The sequence below is a fragment of the Coenobita brevimanus genome, chromosome 60 (genome assembly GCF_032717465.1).
Source record: "Coenobita brevimanus isolate Jiangsu-jjx chromosome 60, ASM3271746v2, whole genome shotgun sequence".
Lineage (NCBI taxonomy): Eukaryota > Metazoa > Arthropoda > Malacostraca > Decapoda > Coenobitidae > Coenobita > Coenobita brevimanus.
Genome location: NC_137013.1, coordinates 12223842 through 12247649, shown reverse-complemented (window position 1 = coordinate 12247649; position 23808 = coordinate 12223842). Strand labels below are relative to the sequence as shown.

General features: G+C 39.8%; 1 non-coding gene and 1 pseudogene across 1 annotated transcript; one reads left to right on the top strand and one right to left on the bottom strand.

The window, feature by feature from the left end:
- Positions 1-660: 660 nt before the first annotated feature.
- LOC145403278 (uncharacterized) lies at positions 661-23605 on the bottom strand (annotated as a pseudogene).
- On the top strand, positions 17290-17408 carry LOC145403510 (5S ribosomal RNA). Its single transcript, XR_013898027.1, has one exon. It is a non-coding gene; the product is annotated as a 5S ribosomal RNA (ribosomal RNA).
- Positions 23606-23808: the final 203 nt, after the last annotated feature.

Here is a 23808-nt window from a genome sequence, read left to right as displayed (position 1 = left end):
TCCATCCTTACTCATCACACTACACAAGCACTTAAACGTACTCACATTTTCCATTTCCTTCTCATCCAGCCTCACTGTACATTCACTGACTTCACTTCTCTCGAAGACCTTAACTTTACTCTTCCTTACATTCACCTTTAGATTCCGTTTCTCATTAGCTGCCTTCCATATCAATGAAAACTACCGAATTGTAATCCTTTGGCAAAGAAAATATTCCTGGTTTGACACCCTGCATCAGACCTGCAGTACTGTTTACGGTGGTGCATTCATATGATTTGGATAAAGTAAGGTGACATACATAATGACAGATTGGTGCCTTGACCCCAAGATTGGCACCCCTTTTTCCCACCTGAAGTTATTATTCTTTTTCTTAAAGTTGATTAATAAGAATAATTACTGAATCGCAATGAGCCATATGTAGAAACTTACCGGAAATGGGTAAATGAGGAGTTCCGAGGCTAGCACATGGGGGTTATTGTGGCATACCTCCAGCTACTTTATACATTTAGCCAACTTATGCATTCTAGTGAGCTGCAACTAAAAATAATCATTCCAAAAGAAGGGGGTTAAGGTTACAGAAAACTGCCATTATCACCATTATCTGATATGGGCGAGGCGATACATTCAAGTCCATTGTGTTTGTTAGAATTTTAAAGTTTTTCATTCAATTGCCCGCTGTACTTGGAATTGCAGTGATGCAATTTCTCTAGTTTTAACGACTTCATTCTGATTTAAGAACTTCCCTTTATCACCCTCTTGTTTTCTTGTGAAGGGTGTGTACAGCTTTGCACCATGCTGTAGCAATAAGTCATTTATGTTAAAGCCCCTGTCCACCATTACTGGATCGCCTGGTTCAATTTTATCCATTTTTTTTTTTTTCCATGATCCACCTATCAGATGGGTTTCCTCCATATGGATGAGAAACAAATGGTATCAGTCCTCTTGGGCTTATTCCTATCAGGACTTTCACAGTGTTATGGTGTTTGCACTGTGAATATGTGCCAGCTTGGCTTGAACAATTCTTAGGTTTTTAAGAAAAAATTCTGTACAGTCCAGGATTATTCGTGTGTCGGTATATTTAGCTAGGTAACTTTTAGGTAATGATCTCTTAATCTGTTAAGCAGAAGGCCATATTAAGAATTTCTTAAGTATTCTGAACAAAAGATTTACCTATGTTGGTATAATGCTGCTAACACTACTCAAGGACACACCAAACCAGCTGGCCAAGATGTTCAATGACAGTCATCAAACCAGTCAGTTATATTAGAACGACCACCGGGATGTGGGTTAGCTTTGTGCTGTTTGGCTTTTTGAGGGCCTGTACAATAATTGATTCTCTTTACCTTCATTATTATTATTTCATATATATTTAACAATACCTCCTAAGAATTTAAACCTGTGTACATTTTCACGCTATTACTGCTCTCTAGAATCATGTCTCTAGTAGCTGACCTCCTACGGTCTGCTTCCTCGGTTGCATTTTTTTTTTTTTTATGCGAGGAAGAAGGAACCAAAGGCCGCGAGCCCGCAATTATTGTTCCTTCTAAGAGATAAACAAATTACAAGAGCGAGCCAAATTCAAGATCCGATCATTTCAAGATGCCTGGACACACTGCGTTTGAAAGACTGAAGATCATAAGAAGCAGGAAATACAGACAGAGGGAGACAGTTTCAAAGCTGACCTGTTGCATAAATCAAGGACTGGGAGTAACGGTTAACTCTTGCATTAGAGAATTGGACAGAAAATGAATGACAGTTTGCTGCTAGACAGGTGCAGAGGTGGAGGAATGCATGTAGACAGTTCAGAGGAGCAGTGACCATTGAAGTAGCGACAGAAAAGAGATAAAGATCCAACAGTGCAGTGAAGAGACAGAGGTTGAAGGGAACCAGTAAAAGGAGGAGAGTTAATGAGACGAACAGCCTTTGACTCCACCCTATTAAGAAGAGCTGTATGTGGGGAGCCTCGCCACACATGAGAGTTATACTCCAAACAATGGCGGATAAAACCCCTGAATAATGTCAACAATTGTGCAGGGGTAAAAAGGGAACGGAGTCGGCTTAGCACACCTGATCTCTTGGAAACACATTTTACACGAGATGTAATATAATCTTTCCAAGTTAAGTCACAAGTAAATGAAACCCCAAGCATGTTCAAAGATGATGCAGGATTAAGCTGAATATTATTAAACATTAGTGGGTATACCTGTGGAAGATTTTGACAGGTTGATAGGTGTAGAAACTGAGTCTTTGATGCATTAAAAACAACCACATTATATACGTGTGCCATAGCCTCATCCCTTGTTTGCTGAAGTAACTGCTGAGATGGACGTTGCGGGAATCGAATGGAAAGGTGAAGGATGGAGTCATCAGCGTGTGAGTGGATAGGGTTACATGTACAGCTTGGAAGGTAATTGATGAATAAAAGGGAGAGAGTTGGTGATAGGACAGAGCCCTGAGGAATACCACTTAGAACACCTAGGAGAAGAACGATGGCCGTCTACAACAGCAGCTATAGAACGACCAGAAAGGAAGCTAGAGATGAAGGCACAGATAGAAGGATAGAAACCATAAGAGGGCAGTTTGGAAATTAAAGATTTATGCCAGATTCGATGGAAAGCCTTTGAGATGTCAAGTGCAATGGCAAAGCTTTCGCCAAAGTCCCTAAAGGAGAATGACCAGGAGTCTGAAAGGTAGGTGAGAAGATCGTCGGTGGAGCGTCCCTGACTGAACCCATACTGATGATCAGAAAGAAGGCTGTGATAGGAAAGATGCTTGAAAAATTTTCTATTAAGAATTGACTCAAAAACTTTTGATATACAGGATATTAAAGGAATTGGACGATAGTTCGAGGGTTGGGAATGGTCACCTTTCTTTGGGACTGGCTGAATGAGAGCAAACTTCCAGCAAGAAGTTAAAGTACAAGTTGATAGACAAAGGCGAAAGAGTTTGTCTAGGCAGGGTGTAAGCACAGAAGCACAGTTCTTAAGAACAATAGGAGGGACGCCATCAGGCCCATATGCCTTATTAGTATTGAGGCCTATGATGGCAGAAAATACATCAGCTGAAGAAATTTTAATGTCAGCCATAAGGAAGTCAGAGGGGGGAAGTGATGGAGGAACAGCACCGGAATCGTCCAAGGTGGAATTGGAGGAGAAAGTCTGAGTGAAGAGATCTGCTTTATCAGTAGAAGAAATAGCTACAGAGCCATCAGAGTAGAAAAGAGGAGGGAAGGATGATGAGTTTAAGTTGTTAGAAAGGTTTTTGGCAAGGTGCCAGAAGGAGCGGGAAGAATTCGAATTGGTGACTTGAGAGCATTTAGTACGGATGATATTATTTTTAGCAGAGTGAAGGACAAACTTAGTACGATTCCGGGCAGAAACATATAATAGATGTGATTCAGGGGTGAGTTGACTCCAACACCTTTTATAGGCCCTCTCCTTGTTGTGGACAGCATTAGAACAAGCATGATTAAACCAAGGCTTTCTTGCATTAGTCAAAGGATATGAGAAAGGAATGTATGCTTCCATGCCCGAGAGAATAACCTCCATAATGCGCAAGGCACACTCACATGGCTCATGGGCATGGAAGCAATAATCATTCCAAGGAAAATCAAAGAAGTACTGCCTGAGGTCCTCCCAATTCGCAGCTCCAAAGTGCGACAGATGACGTTTCTTTGGAGGGTCCACAGGCCTTACCGGAGCAACAGGACAGGTTAAGGTGGTAAGGTTGTGATCGGAGGAGCCCAATGGAGAGAAAAGATTAACAGTGTAAGCAGAAGGATTAGTTGTGAGGAAGAGGTCAAGTATGTTGGAGCTCTCTCCAAGGCGGTCAGTGATATGGGTAGGGTGCTGTACAGGCTGCTCTAGGTCAGTAAGGATAGAAAAGGTGTAGGCTTGTTCACCAGGTGGATCAGTGGAAGGAGAGGAGAGCCAAAGGAGTGGTGAACATTGAAATCTCCTAGAATGGAGAATTCAGAGAAGGGAGAAATGGATAGAATATGTTCCACCATAGAAGTTAGTCAAAGAATTTTTGATAATTAGAATCAGGACATAAGCAAACAGCACAGATATATTTATTCAGAGAATGACAGGAAAGCCGAAGCCAGAGTGTAGAGAATTCAGAAGAATCGAGTTCAGGAACACGAGAGCAAGATAAGTCGTTGTGTATATATACACAACAGCCACCTTTGGCTTTGAAATGAGTATAGAGAAAGTAGGAGGATAGAGAAAAGGGTCTGCTGTCAGCTGCCTCAGACAGCTGAGTCTCAGAAAAAGAAGGTGAAGTTTAAAGAAGGAGAGGTGGTGCTGAACAGAGCAAAAGTATGAGGAAAGGCCGCGAATGTTGCAGAAATGAAGAAGAAAGTCAGACAGTGGTTCCAGGCAGCTAGAGTCGCCACCGGGAGAGGGACGGAAGATGCAGACACCTTCTGAAAAAGATAAAGATTTGGTACAGTAGCTATAAAAATGCAAAATAAAGAAAATCAGTTCCCCATATAGAAGTGTGGATACTTGTAACAGTGTAGATGAAATGGTGATGAGCTCAAAAAGTTTCCACATATTTAGGTCACTCACCTCAGTTTGAACTGCGGCATCAAGAGGTTCAGTCTGAGTGGTAGCATTACTTGAGGTCACATACGTATGGTCTTCATGCGGCATAGGAAAGGTTAATGTCCCACCTCCAATTGTAATAATCTCTATCTATCTATCTATATACCTTGACTGCTTCCCCCAAGGAAAGGGAGGTAACCGAGACAGGACGACACACTCCTCATTTACTCCTCCATTCAAACACATTCATTCGCATCATAGCCCCCTAAATTTTTTACTGTAGATATTTCTAAGCTCACAAAGAAGTATTTCACTGGTATGTATTAATAAATGTCATATTATGCAACTAATAAATTAAAAACTCGCAACTAATTAGATTACTGCAACATCTAATTATTTTTACTGATAATTTATTGAAGTAGATTAACTTTTAATGAAAACACTGAAACGATCCCCACCTAACTTAACCTAACCTGGTAAACTTTAAGACAGTGGAGGACTCAAGGTAGGCTTGATCTCCCTCATATGAAATTTTCAACCTTACTGTAATGATGTAGAGTCAATAATAAGTATGGTCAAATGATAACATGAACCTGTAATGCCTATAAGAATACTGATGGCAGGCTACAAATAACCGGCTATCATTCGTACTGTAGTTGTATACGGATACCTAACATGTAGTCTGTGTTTATTTATTTTTTATTTTTTACGCGAGGAAGAAGGAACCAAAGGCCATGAGCCCGCAATAACAGTTCCCTCCAAGAGAAAAACAAAATACAAGAGAGAGCCAAATTCAAGATCCGATCATTTGGAGATGCTTGGACACACTGCGTTTGAAAGACTGGAGATCACAGGCAGCAGGAAATACAGACAGAGGGAGACAGTTCCAGAGTTGACCTGTTGCATAAATGAAGGACTGGGAGTAACGGTTTACTCTTGCATTAGAGAGTTGGACAGCAAAGGGATGAGAGTTTGCTACTAGACGGGTGCCACGCGCCCGTCGTAGAGGTGGAGGAATGCATGCAAACAGTTCAGAGGAGCAGTGACCATTGAAGTAGCAATAGAAAAGAGATAAAGATACAACAGTGTGGCGAAGAGACAGAGGTTGAAGGGAGTCAGGAAGAGGAGGAGAGTTAATGAGATGAAAAGCCTTTGACTCCACCCTATTGAGAAGAGCTGTATGTGGGGAGCCCCCCCACACATGACAGTTGTTCTCCACACAGGAGCGGATAAAAACCCTGTATAGAGTAAACAATTGTGCAGGGGTAAAGAAAGAACGGAGTCGGTTTAGCACACCTAATCTCTTTGAAACAGATTTTTACAAGAGATGTAATATGATATTTCCAAGATAAGACCTGCGTAAATGAAACCCCAAGCATGTTCAAGGATGATGCAGGATTAAGCTGAATATTATTAAACATTAATATCAGTAATTCCCTGCACTTACTTGAAGCTGCAGGTGAATCCATATCTGCACTGCAGCTGGAAACCTCTACAGAGGCTCGTATATCTTGGTCAAAGGTATGGTAAGTCAATGAGGTGCCTACTGAGGGAAGATCCTGCTCCTCAACTTGGAGTTGCACTGATGAGGTCTCATGAGACGAATTTGTGATGATTTCACTCTTCTCTGAGGCTGCTTGGCAGGTACTGGAATCTGCTTGTATATTTTCTGTTTGCTGCATTTTATAAATACTCCTCCTAACGTATTGATTCTTGCCCCAGTTATTGGAAGCAAATAATTCTGGGTCTGGATGAGATGGTGATGGTCCTTGGCACCAGTCAGTAAAATGTCTGGGACATATTGCATGGTATTTTGATGCTTTCCCCTTAGGGTCTCTTTTACATTTTGTTTGCGAAAGAATTTTTCGCATCCCATCCGTCCTCTTTGGAAATTTACACCATCCACGAACATGTTCATCTGGTTTCTGCGATGTAGAATCACAATCTGCCACTGCACATATACTGTATATACAGGCATTTTGAGTGTTGTACTAAACATATATTAGCTGTGAATTTCTTACAGCAGTGATGACAGATCTTTATAACCGCAAGTTATCGAAACACTGCCTGAATTATATTTTAAATTAGGAAAATTATACAAATGTATGCAATCACCTACTCAGTAGTATCAATAATTTGAATTTTCCAGGCAGAATCGTGGTATCCAGTCCAATTAAAATTACAGAGACTAAACAGTTACAGAATACATTATGCAAGTCACGTCTCTTATCTGGCACACTGCAAGGCCTTTGCTATTGTAAACTTCGCCTTCCCATCCAATCTCGGTCGGCGATTTCGGTTTAATGGAAGTTCGGCAAGTGATTTTTCATGTTTTTTGTGTGCAATAGTTAATAATATCGTTTTGCGACCGGCCCAAACAATCATTAGCTCGTTAAACAACTACGGGCATTTCGTTTCCAAGATATGTGCGGTTTGAACACTAAAAATTATTCAGTAATGACTGTCGGGAAATCTGTACTTATGTGGCTTTATTAATTGTTATAAACCACTTTATTACAGTAAATCATTCTTTGGAAATTACTTTAACTGTCTATTAATATAATAAAGAGGTTAAGAAACTTCAGTTATTTTTATTTATTTCAGGAAGTGATACCCGTTCTCCCGTCGCTACTGCACGGGAACAGGTAAACGTCGGCTGCTTCGTAGTTGTCGAAGAAGGGAATTGAGAAGTTTGTGAAGATTTCTAAATGAATTCGTTCCTACTTGGAATTCTAGGTGGTTATACGAAGTACTCATGTTTTATATGCTTGTGGGACAGCCGGAGCGATGCAGAACATTTCGTAAAGAAAGACTGGCCTCTCAGAGAGAGTCTTATGCAAGGCTCGTGCAACGTTGTGAGAGCTCCACATAAAACTTGGTCTTGCGAAACTATTCGTGAAAGCCATTGATAAAGATGGCGATGCGTTTCTCCATATCTAATTAGTGTTTCTCAAGTTGAGCATGGCGAAGGTGATGGCTGGCATATTCACCGGGCTGCAAGTTCGAAGAATGCTTGCAAGTCATGAACTCCAGGGTAAAATGACCTATGATGAAAAGCGTGCTTGGAATGCTTTCAGAGGGATTGTGGATGGTTTTCTTGGCAACCAGAGGTGACCAGATTCCACACAGCTCGCCAATGACCTGATTGGCGCATTCCACCGGCTTGGATGCAGAATATCAATCAAATTGCACTATCTGCATTCCCACCTTGATTTCTTAATAAACAACTGGGATGCAGTCAGTGAGGAGCATGGTGAACGGTTCCACCCGGACATTCTGCTGATGGACACCAGACATCAGGACAGGTGTAATGAGGCGATGATGGGTTTGGAGAATGATCTGCGATTGTCATCACAGCTGCAGGAGAAAGTCAAAATCAAAAGTGGATTTCTACAGATATGTGCCAGGCATTCCTTATGATGTTACTGTTTGATCATTTTCTAGTTATATTCAAAATATACACCCGGAAATAAATAAATTCTTTGACATTCTCAACTTTCTCGAAATGGTAACAAGTTGTGGTTCCTGTCCCTGTATGATACATATGTTGTTGCATGATTCCTGTAACTCTAGATTTACACAAAAACAAATAGCATATTCAGAATCTACGCATTGACATTGATCAGAGATAGTGTAAAATTACGTTTGTTACACATTGGTATACAGAAAGTAGGAGGATACAGAGAAGGGTTTGCTAACATTTGTGATTAACTATTTAACTGGACCCAAACGTGGCAATTTTTTTTTTTTAATAACAGAACGGAGGAAGGAAAAACAAACGGGTAAAAAAAAACAATCCATGCACCAGATTATGTGGTAGGTCTCCATATTATAATTAGATAGATAGATAAATAGATAGATAGAGAGACAGATAGAAGCAGGAAGTCAAATGATGAGAAGGTGTTGTGTTTGCGAGAAGCGAGCAGCGCTAAACGCTTACACGGAGGAAAGCTGACGACAGCGGCCAGTAAGGAGATGATTCAGTTAGCTGTCAGCAGTCCTCTCGTGAGAAAGTTCTGTTGCCATGAGGAAGATACGTGACACACACACCCTACTACACCAGATGTGAGGAAAGAGAGTTGAGAAGGAGACAAGCGACCCTAGAGAGAGGTCGAGACGGAGATTAGCTTTAGAACAGAGAGAGAGAGAGAGAGATAGCGAGACAGGGAGGTAGCTACCCAGGACTTATACTATTATACCTGTTTAATATTTCCAAGACAAATAAAAATAGTCCCATACTATTCTTTACCTCTCCCGTCACTACATGACATCTGGTGGGGAAACTACTACAAGATATAAAAGCCGCTCGACCACAAGTCTAAAATATACGCCTCTACAAGCAAATACAAAGTCGCTGCTTTATGATACAAAGTCTTTATGACATTTAGTCTTTATGACATTTGGTAGCAGCGAACGTATACGAACCTCGTCTACGAATCAACATTAAATTCCTACAAAATATCAAGATTGACAACAACCAACAATATCAGCTCCTGCCCCCTCCGTCTCCCAGATCATTACGCTGATGCAGAGGTCAAGAGATCACTCGACGCCTTGCAAGTAGCTTAACGACAAACCAGCAAATCTGCGGACATCGTCTCCGAATTAAAAGCAAATTTCTACAAAAGCAACCGATACTACAAGATTAGCTTCAGTTCTACATTGAATCCTACAAAATACAGCCTACAGTGCAAATAGTCTACAAGTCTACGACGAATAAGCGAACTACAGCCATCTACAATCAACTACAATTAACAACTCTACGTCGTCTGTATAATCTTCTACACGCACCTACAAGTAGCGGCAGTCTTCATCCTACAACGAATAAATCACTAGAGAAAAGGACAGAGAAAACTTCCACATAGAATAAAGGGAACAAACAAACGAAGAGTGAGACACGATTTACAACTCATCTTACTCACTCGTCTTCACTCAAGTTACTCATCGCTACTCATTCACTCACCACAGCTACCAGTGTGGGAAGTTGAGGTCATCATGCGTGCTTGCTGAACAGACGCCACGTCAGTCAACACACCACCTGCACCACCACTCACACCATTCTCACCACGGTAAAAATTAGTAAGTTACATAGTTACTTCATTTATACAATACACAGTGATAGACAATAAGCTTCTGCACAAACATATAAAACGTGCTGTATAGTTACAGCTTAAATACACATACTTACTTCAGTTATCTGCATAACTCAATCACTGAATAATCACCAACAATAAATATTCTACACTGTATATATTCATTCATTTATTATAACATTTATTTACTACCAACGAGTGTTACCATTTATACCTACATAAAATACGTGTTTCATACATACAACTATACATTAATTATATCTACAAAGTAATAAAGAAAATATACAATCACAGTTACTCAGTGAGCAATTAAAAGAACTGTATTAAACATTTATTAATTAAAGCTACCTAGTGGAAACAGACAAATTAAGTTACAAGGTAAACTAGAAAAAAAAAAAAAAAAAATGGCCAACACAAATGCCGTTAGCAAGAGTGAACATCTTCAACACAATCGTGAAGACAATGATTTCCACACAGTGCTGACACACATATTACCCACGATAGGTACAGGTGAACAACAAGTCAGTGTGTATAGTTAATACTGTATATAGTGTATATATTTTTTATATAAAATAACAAAATATGGGACTATATAATATCATTTTCAGTAGTATCTGTGCAATATAAACTAAACTTTAAAAAAGTATCTCAAGGAAATTAGTCAGGAATTATGCAACCATGAACAACATGGAAAAAAGCGTACACAAGCAAAGAGAAACAAACTATGGAAAATCAATACATACAAAAAAGAAAAAAAAAAAGGAAAGGAAAGAAAGAAAGAAAAGTAAGAAGGAAAAAAGAGAAATAAAGTAAGATCACATAACAAACAAATGAAAATAAGTGTAAATGTTACTATATATGCCAAAATACCACATAAACTACAAACAAAAAAGCAAATTGTTGTCTCCACATACAAGTGGCACGAAACATCATCACTATCATCGACCGCAGCATATGTTAGGACTGCAGTTATTACAATTATGTTACTCCATATTATAATTATGTACTTACAAACGATATGTAACAATTATGTAACGACAAACGATTGCATTATGTTACACTAACTACAATTATGTAACTACAAACGATATGTAACAATTATGTAACGACAAACGATTGCATTATGTTACACTAACTACAATTATGTACCTACAACCGATATGTAACGACAAACGATTGCATTATGTTACACTTTGCCAATTATGTAACAGTTGCATTAACAAGATGTAACTTTTATGTAACTTTAACAACAATTATGTACCTACAAACGATATGTAACAATTATGTAACGACAAAACAGTTGCATTAACAAGATGTAACTTTTATGTAACTACAATTATAAGGCCAACACAATTATGCATTAACACAATATTTGGTAACAATTCATAAAATGTTACAATTATGTAGTACCACAATGTTAGTACAATATTATAAGTCATACAATTATAGCACAATTCTGTATTACCAGTATCATCATACAAGTTAGGTGAAATATTAGACATTACTAAAGTGATAACTCAAATATGTAATGTATAACCTAGCAGTATTACCATTGCACAATTATATGCGTACGTCTGTTGTATATGCACGTCTTACAAGTGTTATACAACAACCATTGCATTTATTCAAATATGTATACAACTTGTTTAAAGGTAATATTACTGAATAATCACTATTTACTATGAATAATATATGTATACAATATTCATACAATTATGTTACTTTACAATATTATGTATTTCACTTAATTAGCTTATAAGTTCATTATAATGTGTATGTAGTATGTATTAATATATTATAACTATTAAATGTCGATGGTACGCCATTTTTGCGCGGCAGAGCAATGTGGTAGGTCTCCATATTATAATTGCAAATCATACTAGATAGATAGATAAATAGATAGATAGAGAGACAGATAGAAGCAGGAAGTCAAATGATGAGAAGGTGTTGTGTTTGCGAGAAGCGAGCAGCGCTAAACGCTTACACGGAGGAAAGCTGACGACAGCGGCCAGTAAGGAGATGATTCAGTTAGCTGTCAGCAGTCCTCTCGTGAGAAAGTTCTGTTGCCATGAGGAAGATACGTGACACACACACCCTACTACACCAGATGTGAGGAAAGAGAGTTGAGAAGGAGACAAGCGACCCTAGAGAGAGGTCGAGACGGAGATTAGCTTTAGAACAGAGAGAGAGAGAGAGATAGCGAGACAGGGAGGTAGCTACCCAGGACTTATACTATTATACCTGTTTAATATTTCCAAGACAAATAAAAATAGTCCCATACTATTCTTTACCTCTCCCGTCACTACATGACATCTGGTGGGGAAACTACTACAAGATATAAAAGCCGCTCGACCACAAGTCTAAAATATACTTCTCTACAAGTAACTACAAAGTCATTACGACAATTACTGGTGTCCTCCGTTCATAAAGTATCTGTAACAGTTAGACTTGAACAGTTGTGGGTTGAAATTTGGAGGAAAACAACTCTGGGGAAGCGAGTTCCAGAGAGATGCAGTTCGGGGAATGAAAGAATTCTGATAGGCAGAAGTTCTGCAATATGGTTGAGTGACATTCCAGTCATGAACGCTACCAAATGCCCATGTAGCACGAGGGAAGGCATGGAGAGGTGGCACCATGGACGCAACTTCATCTGAGCATTTGCCACAAAAATATCTGTAAAATAATGCAAGGGAGGCAACATTCCTTCTTACTTGCAGGGGAGGTAGTTTATATGTAATGGCAGGGTTGTTAATGATTCTAACGGCTTTATTCTGAATTTTGTCAAGTTGTCTTAATGCAACCTCTCCACAACCATTCCACAAAGGTGAGCAATGTTCAAGCTGAGAGCGCACATGACTCTTATAAATTATAGCTAACTGCTCATCGGCAAAGAAGTTACGGACTCTGTACAATAATCCAAGTTTCTTTGAGGCGGTTTTAGCAAGTGATCTGACATGAGAGGTCCAGCAAAGGGCACTGTTAAGTGAGACACCAAGAATTTCAATACTTTTGGAGATGGGAATATTAGTAGCATTGAAGGCAATGTAAGAATCTGGCAATATCTGTCTATTAGTAAACTGTATATATTTAGTTTTACTAGCATTAAAAGACACAAGGTTGTTTTGTCCCCATTCACTGATTGTAATAGATCTTGATTTATGGAGATGGCTGTACTGAGTTGAGAGGTAGAGATATTAGACTTTGTAAATGGATGTCTGAGTGTGAATGAACTACGTAGTGTTGAGTCATCTGCATATGAGTGAACGGGATTGTGAGTGAAAGATAAGAGATCATTAATATGAACCAGAAATAGGATTGGCGCCAGAACTGATCCCTGCGGCACGCCGGCGATAATTGAGTGGAAATTCGAATATACATCATCTACTTTTACTCTTATTTTCCTGTAACTAAGATAAGAAGAAATCAAAGGAACGAAAGACGTTAGTCCATAGCAAGGGAGTTTGGACAGCAGGGAACGGTGCCATACTCTTTCGAAAGCTTTAGAGATATCAAGAGCTACTGCATGAGTTTCTCCAAAAAGATCAATTGATTGATGGATGGTATGAGTTAAGAGATTGAGTATGTCAATGGTGGATCTTTCGTGGCAAAAACCGTATTGTCTATCACTAATTAAGTTGTTGGATTCAAGATGTTTAACAATATGCTTATTAATTAAAGTTTCAAATACCTTACCAAGAGAAGATGTGACAGCTATTGGTCTGTAATTGGAGCGGTCAGACGAACTTCCTTTCTTCGGAGCTGGGTGGATATTGGCTTCTTTCTATGAATTTGGGAATAAAGAAGTACGTATGCATAGTCTGAATAATTTAGCTAGGACAGAGGCAAGTTCAGGGGAACACTTTTTCAAAACAATTGGCGGAATTCCATCTGGGCCTGGAGCTTTGTTGGTAGGTAAATTGTCTAGGATGGATTTTACGTATATATCTTGTCTGTATTTTAAGTGTGGCAATCTCGGGAGAATCAAGTTCCAGTATTGAGACATTCTGGCTGGTACCATCTATGGTAGAGTTTCTTGCAAAGGTACTAGCAAAGATATCTGCTTTCCCACGTGGGTCATTTGTAATATTGCCATCTGAAGATTTTAGTGGGGGAATGGAAGATGACTTGTTAAAGTTATTATTGAAAGAATTAAGAGTTGACCAGAATATTCTATTGTCATTAGGGTTGTTAAGTAGTTTTGATGCTTGCTTTTGAAGAAAGTTTGATTTAGATAGATTTAATACAGCTTTTTTATGATTTCTAGCAATTTTAAATTGGGAGAGTGATTCAGATGTTTTTAATTTTAAGTAAGAGTTATATGCTAATGACTTTTGGGCTGTTGCTCTGGCACAATTGCCATCAAACCATTTTGGAGAGTTTGATCTTTTAGTGAATTGTTGACTTGGTATGAATAAATCCATACCAGCTAGCATTAAGTCGCAAATGTGGGACTGGGTAGAATTGGGATCACTAGAGAAGAAAGACTGCCATGGAACATCAGCAAGATAATTTCTAAATCCATCCCAGTCTGCCCTGTCAAAGTGCCATCGGTTCACCCTGACAGGTTCAGAACGGGAAGGTGTGGGAGGGTTAACTAATGAGGCTTTGATGAGATTGTGGTCAGAGGATCCAAGTGGTGACAGTACCTCTATCCTGTATTGATCTGGATTATTTGTCAAGAATAAATCCAAGAGATGGGCATTATGGTCAGGATTATCAGGTATTCTGGTTGGTTGCTTTACCAACTGGGTGAGATTAAACGATTCCGCAAACAGCTCGCATTCTAGACCAGCGTCGTCAGTCTGGGCAGAATGCAATAACCATTCAACATTGTGTATGTTAAAATCACCCAAAATGGTAATTTCATTGCCAAGGGCAAGGTCAAGGTTACTCAACTGAGTGGATATGGAATCAAATACACTGGGTTCTGAAGAAGCATTGGGGGAATGAAAAACTGCACAGATATATTTGGTAATGTTTTGGCAATTTAATTTATATAACGAGTAATCAAAACTGGATGAAGTGAAGTTTAAAATAGTGTCAACTGCATATTGGGATTTGATATAACAACAGGTGCCGCCCTTGTTTCGAAGGTTTGTAAGGAGATGGTAACCGGGAAAACAAAATGGAGATATATCGGTGGAGGGTGAGATTTGTGGTTCTGTGGGGAAAAGGGCCAAAGGGGATATGGACTGAAGGAAAAAATGAACTGAGTTTAAATTTGTGGTAATGCTGCGGATGTTGGTAAAGAATAAGGCCGCACCGTCACCTCTTCACCGACGAGCATTCCCGGAAATAGCAACAGTCGCTGCCGGCACAGTCGCTTGATGGCGACCGGGAGGACCCTGTGCCTCCAGCCCTACCCTGCCAGTGGTGGCAATCCGAGGTACCACCTCATTTGATAGTAAGATTGCAGCGGCCATTACTAAAGATGTGAATAGAAGGTGTGATATGTTATGCGCATGTAGTGTGGTGTAGGCAGTTGAAGGTAGAGGTATTATGAGAGCATGCTGGCCTACTCTCTGTGTAAATGAATGTACTGAAAATGTTCAGAAAAGGGAGATGGTCAGGATCAAGTCCTGAGGGCTGGTGAAACGGGAGCTCCAGCTCTCCCTATCACCAGCTTGCCATCAACCTCGGGAGTACTGCCCTGTTCGACTGGTGCTACAGTCTACTCCACAAATGGATTTCAGGATTAACAAATGTAAAGTGTTAAAAATTGGCAGTAATAACGTAAGAGCCAGTTTGATTCATAGGCAGAACATTCGAATATAAATCCAAAAGTATCGTCCTCACTTTGTATAATTCCTTTGTACACCCACACTAGGAGTATTGCATTCTATTCTGGTCTCTATATTATAAGAAAGATGTAGAAAAACTTGAGAGAGTACAGCAAAGGGGAAAAACTGACACCTTGGTTGAGAAATAAACCATACGAGGAGCATTTAGAAACCCTAGATCTTTTTACCTTAACTAAACGCAGGTTACGAGGTTTAATTCAGTTAATCAAAATACTCAATGAATATGATAACATGGTCATCGATAAATACTTCACAGTTCTTTTCTCAAACTATACTAGAGGTAATGGGCATGATAATAGCGGCAAACGATTTCAGTCACATGAAGCTAAGCTTTCCATCTTCAACAGAGTTATAAATAAATAGAGTAAACAGCCCTCAAATGTGGTAAACTGTGATACAGTTCAGACCTTTAAAAATCATTTGGATAAGTATGTATCATCCTACCCCCAGTTAAGTATGTCCACTCCTGAATAACACATTTTTATGGGGCATCTCTCTCTCTCTCTCTCTCTCAGAGCCTGGAAGATTCACCTGCAGGAAAAAAGAAAACGATAAATTTTGCTGACTTAGTATTTTTCGCCCTTTCAAGTAGATATTATAGAAAAAAATTTACTTCTCCCTTTCCTTTGAAGTATATCTAAGATAATTTTTCTTTGCTGCATGGCGGCCCTACTCATTATTTCTTACCAGCTTTGGCTGGAGGATTTGGTGGATGAGTGGTAGTTATCTTATTTTTTTTTCCTTGTCTTTATCTGATAGAATAGTTTTGATAGTTATAGCCTTCACTGTACTAAACAACCACGAATGGACCAACAGGTCTAATGCTGTTTGGTCTCCTTTGTTTTCTTTTGTACTCCATCTTCTTCCTCTTCCCCTTCCCCACCTCCTCCTCCTCCTAATTTTTGCACTGTTTTGGGGTCAATCTGCCATATTTAGAATCAAAACACACAGAGGAATATCCAAAATAGTGATAAACACCAAGAAAACTATGAAAAAAACATTGGAAAAAAAACTACCTATATACTACTGTATGTACAGTAACCCTCCCAATTTTTTTTTTTTTTTTTTTTTTGCTGTTTTCAGGTCAATCTGCCAAATGTAGACATCAAAACTCACATAGAAATATCCTTAGTAATGCTGAGCATCAAGAAAACCATTAAAAAAATGAAAAAATAAAAAATAAATAAAAGCTACGCATATCCTACTGTATGTACAGTAACCTTCCCAATTTTTGCACTAGTTTCAGGTCAGTCTGCTGTATTTAGACATCAAAAACCACATAGGAATATCCAAAGTAATGCTGAACACCAAGAAAACCATGAAAAAAAAAAAAAACACTGAAAACCAAATTAACACCCTACCTATACACTGCTGTAGGTACTGTTCCTCTCTTAATATTGGCACTGATTTCCGGTCATTATGCCATATTGAAACATCAAAACACACATAGGATTATCCAGATTAATACTGAACATAATTATAACAATGCATAAACGTTGGGTCTGGTTAGTACTTGGATGGGTGACCGCCTGGGAACACCAGATGCTGTTGGCATCCCTACGTGTCAAGTGGGGTTGGTGGAGGATTAGTGCCCCTCCCTGTAAAACAATTAACTCTAAGCCGTTGGCCACCCCGTTTGGGATACATGGCGTCTGGCAATGAATGAATGAATGAATGAATGAATAAACAAAAAAAATCCACAAAAAACTGAAGATGGTTTGAAAATCAGTTTTCTGTGATCAGTGATTGCTCCCAGGACTCAAAAATATATAACACGGGTATACTGTGTATATATATATATATATATATATATATATATATATATATATATATATATATATATATATATAAAACGGCCATACCACGTTGAGTACACCACTTCCCGTCCGATCAGCGAAGTTAAGCAACGTTGGGTCTGGTTAGTACTTGGATGGGTGACCGCCTGGGAACACCAGATGCTGTTGGCATAACGTTCTCCCTACGTGTCAAGTGGGGTTGGTGGAGGATTAGTGTCCCTCCCTGTAAAACAATTAACTCTAAGCCCTTGTCCACCCCGTTTGGGATACATGGCGTCTGGCAATGAATGAAAATATATATATATACTGTATATATGTTATGAATGTTACAAGAGTAAGCGATAGGACATTGGTAGTGAAAATTCTATTCGGGAGAAAGATAGCTGCAGTTATATCGGCATATACTCCACAGGCAGGATTGGATGAAGCAGAGAAAGATAGATTGTAGGATGATTTAATACATGTAGTCGGTGGTTTGTGGGATGATGAGATAGTGGTTTTGGGAGGGGACTTAAATGGTCATGTAGGTGAAGCAGCACAAGGTTATGAAGGAGTACATGGAGGATGTGTGTTTGGTATAAGGAATGCGGAAGGGGAAAGGATACTCGAGTTTGTGAAGGCAACGGACATCATTGTGTGCAACACATATTTCAGGAATAGAGAGAGTTGGTTAATTATGTATGAGTTTGGGGGAAATGACAGTCAGATAGATTATTTTCTGGTTAGGAGGGCTGATAGGAGGTTAGTGAGGGAAGGTAAAGTTATAGGAAGTGAGGAGTGTGTGCAGCAGCACAAACTATTGATTTGTGATATGGTTCTTAAAGAACGAGTGATGAAAAAGAGGATTTATATACCTAGGAGGAAAGTATGGAAGCTGAAAAACCAAGTAGTAATGGATGCCTTCTATGGCAAGATGAGGAGAGTGGTGGCTGAACAGGGAGCTGTAGACAGAGGCGTTAATGAACAGTACAGAGCCCTCAAGAACAATCTCTTGAGAGTTACTGATGTAACATGCGGTTGGACAAGAGGACCACCAAGACATATAGTAACTTGGTGGTGGGATGAGGGTGTAGAAGCTGCAGTTAAGGAGAAAAGAAGGCTTTTCCGGGAATGGAAGAAAGGTGGTAGCATGAAGGAATACTTGGCTGCCAAGTGTAGGGCTAAAAGAGAGGTATACAGGGCGCAGTCTGAGTCACAGAGACTTTTACTTGATAACCTAAATCATGGGGAAAGGAAAAATATGATATTTAAGGTGGCAAATCAGATGAAGAGGGATAATCGGGATATAGGTGAGCAGTGTGTGAAGAATGATGAAGGAAGGTGGTGCTGACCAGTGAGGATATTAACCCGCGCCGTCATGGCGACGTGAATTAACGTCCACACATGATGTGCACTCATGTCCCGGCAACGTGAATTAACGCGGCAACATTGCAAGGTCCCTAATTTGCACAATTTTCAATTTTCGCAAGTGATTTCATGAGTGATTATTGGCACGTATGCACAGGACACCTTCTCTATTCCTCTACAAGATGCCAAGCAGGGACAATGCCTTACACCGCATAACCTTTCCTCCCCCCCTGCACGCCACTGTCTCGGCAATTCACCTGTTACTAGTGACCTGGCCAATAAAGACATTCAGGGCCAGAGTGATTCCCCAATTGATGACAATGTGGAGGACAAAGTTTACATAGCATTAGAGGAAGAAACAGTCAGAAATGATGATCAGGTAATGTGGGAAAAAAAAAGGTCATGAAGGGTGATGAGTTAGTGAGTGAAACAATGCTCATAATGCCTATATTACTGTTTGAAAACCAATATACTCTTGTACTACATATAAATTCGTACCAAGTAAATAAATAAATACTGTTTATGAGTGGATAAAATAGTTACCCTTCCATAGAACTCGTTTTCTTTGGTGCCAGCCTGTTAGAAAACCCAGTCAGGTAAGGAAGTACTCATACCTAAATCGAGTATTTTAAACCTCAGGTGAGCAATTTCTCTATGAATTTTCGATGTTTCTCACCAAAAGCAGATGTTTGAGCAAAAAAAAAAAAAAAAAATAAGGTCCAAAAATGTCGGGACTGGGGCGTACCACTGTTCAGAAAACGTCGGGATGGGGCGGGTTAAAGATGTATGGAGAGATCATTATAGCCGGTTGTTGAATGAAAAGTTTGACTGGGACAGGGAAGTTTTGGAGCCAGCAGATCCAGTGTTTGGCCCACGACCTTTGATTGATGCTGCTACTGTGACTGAGGCAATAGGCAGGATGAAGGTGGGGAGGGCAGCAGGTGTGTCTGGGTTGACTGCCGAAATGTTGAAGGCTTCAGGAGATATAGGGGTGAGGTTAGTCACTGACCTAATAAATATGATTATTTATGAGTGTGTTGTCCCAGATGATTGGCTAAAGAGTTTGATTGTAAATGTGGATAAAAGGAAGGGTGATTCCCTGGAAAGAAGAAATTAAAGAAGTATAAAGCTTTTAGATCAGATAATGAAGGTAATGGAGAGAGTTTTAGAAGGTATGATTAGAGAAAGAGTGAATATTGATGAGATGCAGTTTGGGTTTACTGTATAGCAGGTAGGGGGAATACTGATGCCATATTCATTGTTCGACAGCCTCAGGAAAAAAAATATTGGTAGGAGAAGGGATCTGTACAGTATTTTGTTTTCGTTGATTTGGAAAAGGCCTTTGACAGAGTCCCTAGAGAGGTGGTTAAGTGGGCAATGAGAAAGCTTGGCTTGGAGGAGTGGCTGGTTAGGGTGATTATGGCTATGTATATGGGTGCTCGCACCCAGGTAAGAGTGAATGAAGATTTGAGTGATGAGTTTTCTGTGAATGTTGATGTGCATCAGGGGTCAGTTTTGAGTCCCATGTTGTTTATCATGGTACTTGAAGCCCTCTCACGTGACTTTAGAAACGGACTCCCGTGGGAGATGTTGTATCCTGATGATTTGGTGTTGATTGCAGAGAACAAAAGGGAGGCGGAGGAAAGGTTTAGGAAGTGGAGAGATGTTATGGGTCACAAGGACTTAAAGGTAAATGCAGATAAAACAAAAGTGATGATATCTTGGGTTGGTGGCAGTACTGTGAAAGATGAGGGAGAGTGCCCTAGTGAGGTTTGCCACAAGGGCGTGGGAAGTAATTCTATCTTGTGCGATGTTTGTGATATATAGGTGCACAAGAGATGTAGTGGTATCAGAGGTAGACTGCGAGATAATGCTGATCTTATGTGTGCGGCACGTCAGGGAGAGCAGATGGAGATTGTCAGGTGTGAAAGGATTGAACTTGCTGGTGAATCTCTCGAGTGTTTGGAAGAGTTTTGTTATTTGCGAGGCATGTTGTGTGCTGGAGATGGGGCTGGAGCTAGTTCTGTGGCTAGGGTGAGAAGTGGCTGGAGGAAGTTCAGGGAGATCTTGCCTCTTCCGACATTGAGAGGGCTCTCCCTGTGTGCTAAGGGGTCTTGTATGCAGCATGTGTTAGGAGTGTAATGCTGTATGGTAGTGAGACCTGGGCAGTAAAGGAGGAGGATACTCGCCGGCTCAGACGCACAGAAATGACAATGATTAGGTGGATGTGTAGTGCGTCCCTGCATGCAAGGTCCGTGGGGGTTGGGTTTACGATGGAAGAGTTGAGAGGTAGGATGGGACTGGAGTGTATTGATGTTGTGATGAGGAGAGGTTGATTGAGATCGTTTGGACATGTGGAGAGGATGGGGGATGATAATTGGGTGAGGAAGGTGAGCAGTGTTAATATTAGGGGTGGGGTTATGAGGGGTAGACCGAGAAAAATGTGGGACGAGGTCATTAATTGTGACCTCAGGGTTAAGGGACTGAACAGGAAAGCTGCAATGGATTGTGCAGCGTGGAAAGCCGCCACTAGGTGACCAAGGCCGACGCATGCAAGCACGTTGGAGTCTTTAAAAATGAAACTAATGAAATGATATATATATATATATAAATATATATATATATATATATATATATATATATATATATATATATATATGCCACCGGAAATTGGTTGTATTGGTATAAATGGTATACCATCATCTTTGCTGGTACTTTTCGTATAAGACAAGGTAATAAAAACACATAAAACTGATAAGTAAAAGTACAGATATGCAATGAGAAAGTGTGCTCAGGAGTAAAACCTGCCTTCATATAACTTCTCACCATCCTAGTGCAAAATTTTGCCAGCACCTTCTAAGAGTTAAGCACCTGTCTAGATGCAGAATTTCATGAGCTTTCTTATGGATTTTGCGAAATTTCGATACGAGCAATAATAGTCGAATAAATCGCAAAAAAAAAAAAAAACATGAATCAGTGTTATCACCAAGGAGGAGGGTAGGGACAGGGGGAGTGAGGGGGGAACCATGAGGGTATGGAGGAGGGATGGGAGGGGGGGGAGATGCTAGGCTGTGGGCAGGATTTACGCCCTTACGTCACTGGGTGGATCGGCGCTTTTACCATACATTTACTCATGGCTTGTGGTCTGTCAGACTCCCAGTGGCCATGTGGAAATACAACTCCTGGTGACGGGGCAATTTTGTATGTTTGGTAGAGAGGCGGACTGCTGCTGTCACCAAACATGTACACGTGGCTTACGGTCAGTGTTACAATCTCAGTGGCAGTAAGGAAAGACTTAGCCCAGTGGCCATGCGACTTTTGACATTCGTTGGTGATGCATATGGATACTTTGACACCATTTGTAGGTTACAGTCATATTACTCCGGTGCTGGAGATTCGCTGGGAGTAATCGGACAAGCACGCAACTTTGTTCAACATAGGGGTGGATGGATATATTAGCTTTGGTTGTGGGTTACAGCTTACTTCCTGCTCATGCCTTGAGCCCAGCAGTCGTGATATCGAGTGTTTGAACATGTTGGCAGGCTGGCTGAAGTTCTCAGGGTCTTTTATATCTGGATAATAGCAAGTAAATTCTGATAATGGTTTAACAGAGCCAAGGTCCAGCATCCGGATAATGAATACATCCGGATAAATGCAGGTCTACTTTAGATACCAGTTACATTCAACTAAGTATTAAATCGCATAAAACAAATATGTCTCATCTATCGTCCTCCAGCACAGTCAAGTGACACAGATGAAACACTTTATGATCATATTGTGGAAAATTGTTGTCAAGAGGATGATGTAATTTTTGGTGATTTTAATCTACCAGTTACAAAGTAGGTTGAACTGCTAGCTGCACACTCAGGACAAGAGCTTTATATGAATCTTCAAGAAAGTGCCCTTTACGAACACATAGAATATCCAACGAGGGGAAACAATATCCTAGACATCATCTTAACTACAAATGATAACCAATTTAACAACATTGAAAATGAACCTGAGTTTAGTTCCAGTGATCATCGAATTACGCAGTTTAATACTACTGAAAAACTGAAACAGAGACCGAAGAAAAGGTCCCAGAGTATCACAGAGTGGATTTCACCAGGCTGAGAGTGCTACTTACAACTACAGATTGAAATCAGATGACTGAAACCAGTGACATAAACCAAGCATCGGAAAATTTCATCAATAATTTTATGATGTGGTAAAGTCATGTGTACCACTATGTAACAGGCGTGTAGCTAGTAATTGTAAACCAAATTGGTGGTCCAGCAAAATCAAAAGTAGATTAATAGCCATAAAACATGCTTCCCATAAATATGTAACTGCACAAAATGATGATAAATTGGAGTACGATAATAAATGCTGCATACTGAAAAGTCTTTATTAACTGAAGCAAGAGAGCACTGGAGAGCCACATTGGTAATACGTGCAAATCAAATCCTAAAGAATTTTTCAGTTACATTTAAAAGAAAAAGGTTATGACTACATCTATGGGCCCTGTAGAAATGAACATTGGCAAACACATAGAAAATGAGGTTGAAATGCTGAACATTCTTAATGATTACTTTGCATTTGTATTTACAGCAGAAAACACCGCCAAAAGCCTTCTGTCACCCATAAACCATGCAGATAACATCGTCCTCAGTAGCTATACTATCCTTTCAGACATGACTAGTGCAGACATAAACTAAATCCCTGGCCCTGATAAAATCTCACCGAGTATTCTCAGAGAAACAAAAAACTAGTTACTGCTACCGTGCTCTGTCTTATTCAATAAATCGTGAAATATGGAAAAGTCCCATACGAATGGAAACTATCAAATGTAACACAAATTTTCAAAAAAAGAAATATGTCACCCCAAGGAAATTACAGACCAATCAGTAGTGTGCAGACTAATGGAAACAATCATAAGAGGTAAAATAGTTGATTATCTAGAAGAAAATAATATAATCAAAGACTCGCATGGATTCAAGCATCTTTGTTCATGCTTAGCTAACTTACTGGACTTCTTCCATGATGTTTACAAATCATATGATGACTCAAGGGCGGTAGATATAATTTACTTTGGCTTTCAGAAAGCATTTGACGATGTCCCTCATAAACGTTTCTTAAGCAGAATAGAAGCCCATGGAATAGAAGGAACACACAGAAATGGTTACAAGACTGCCTTTCAGACCGAAAACAGCGAGTTGTGATAAATGGAAAGGAATTTAAATGG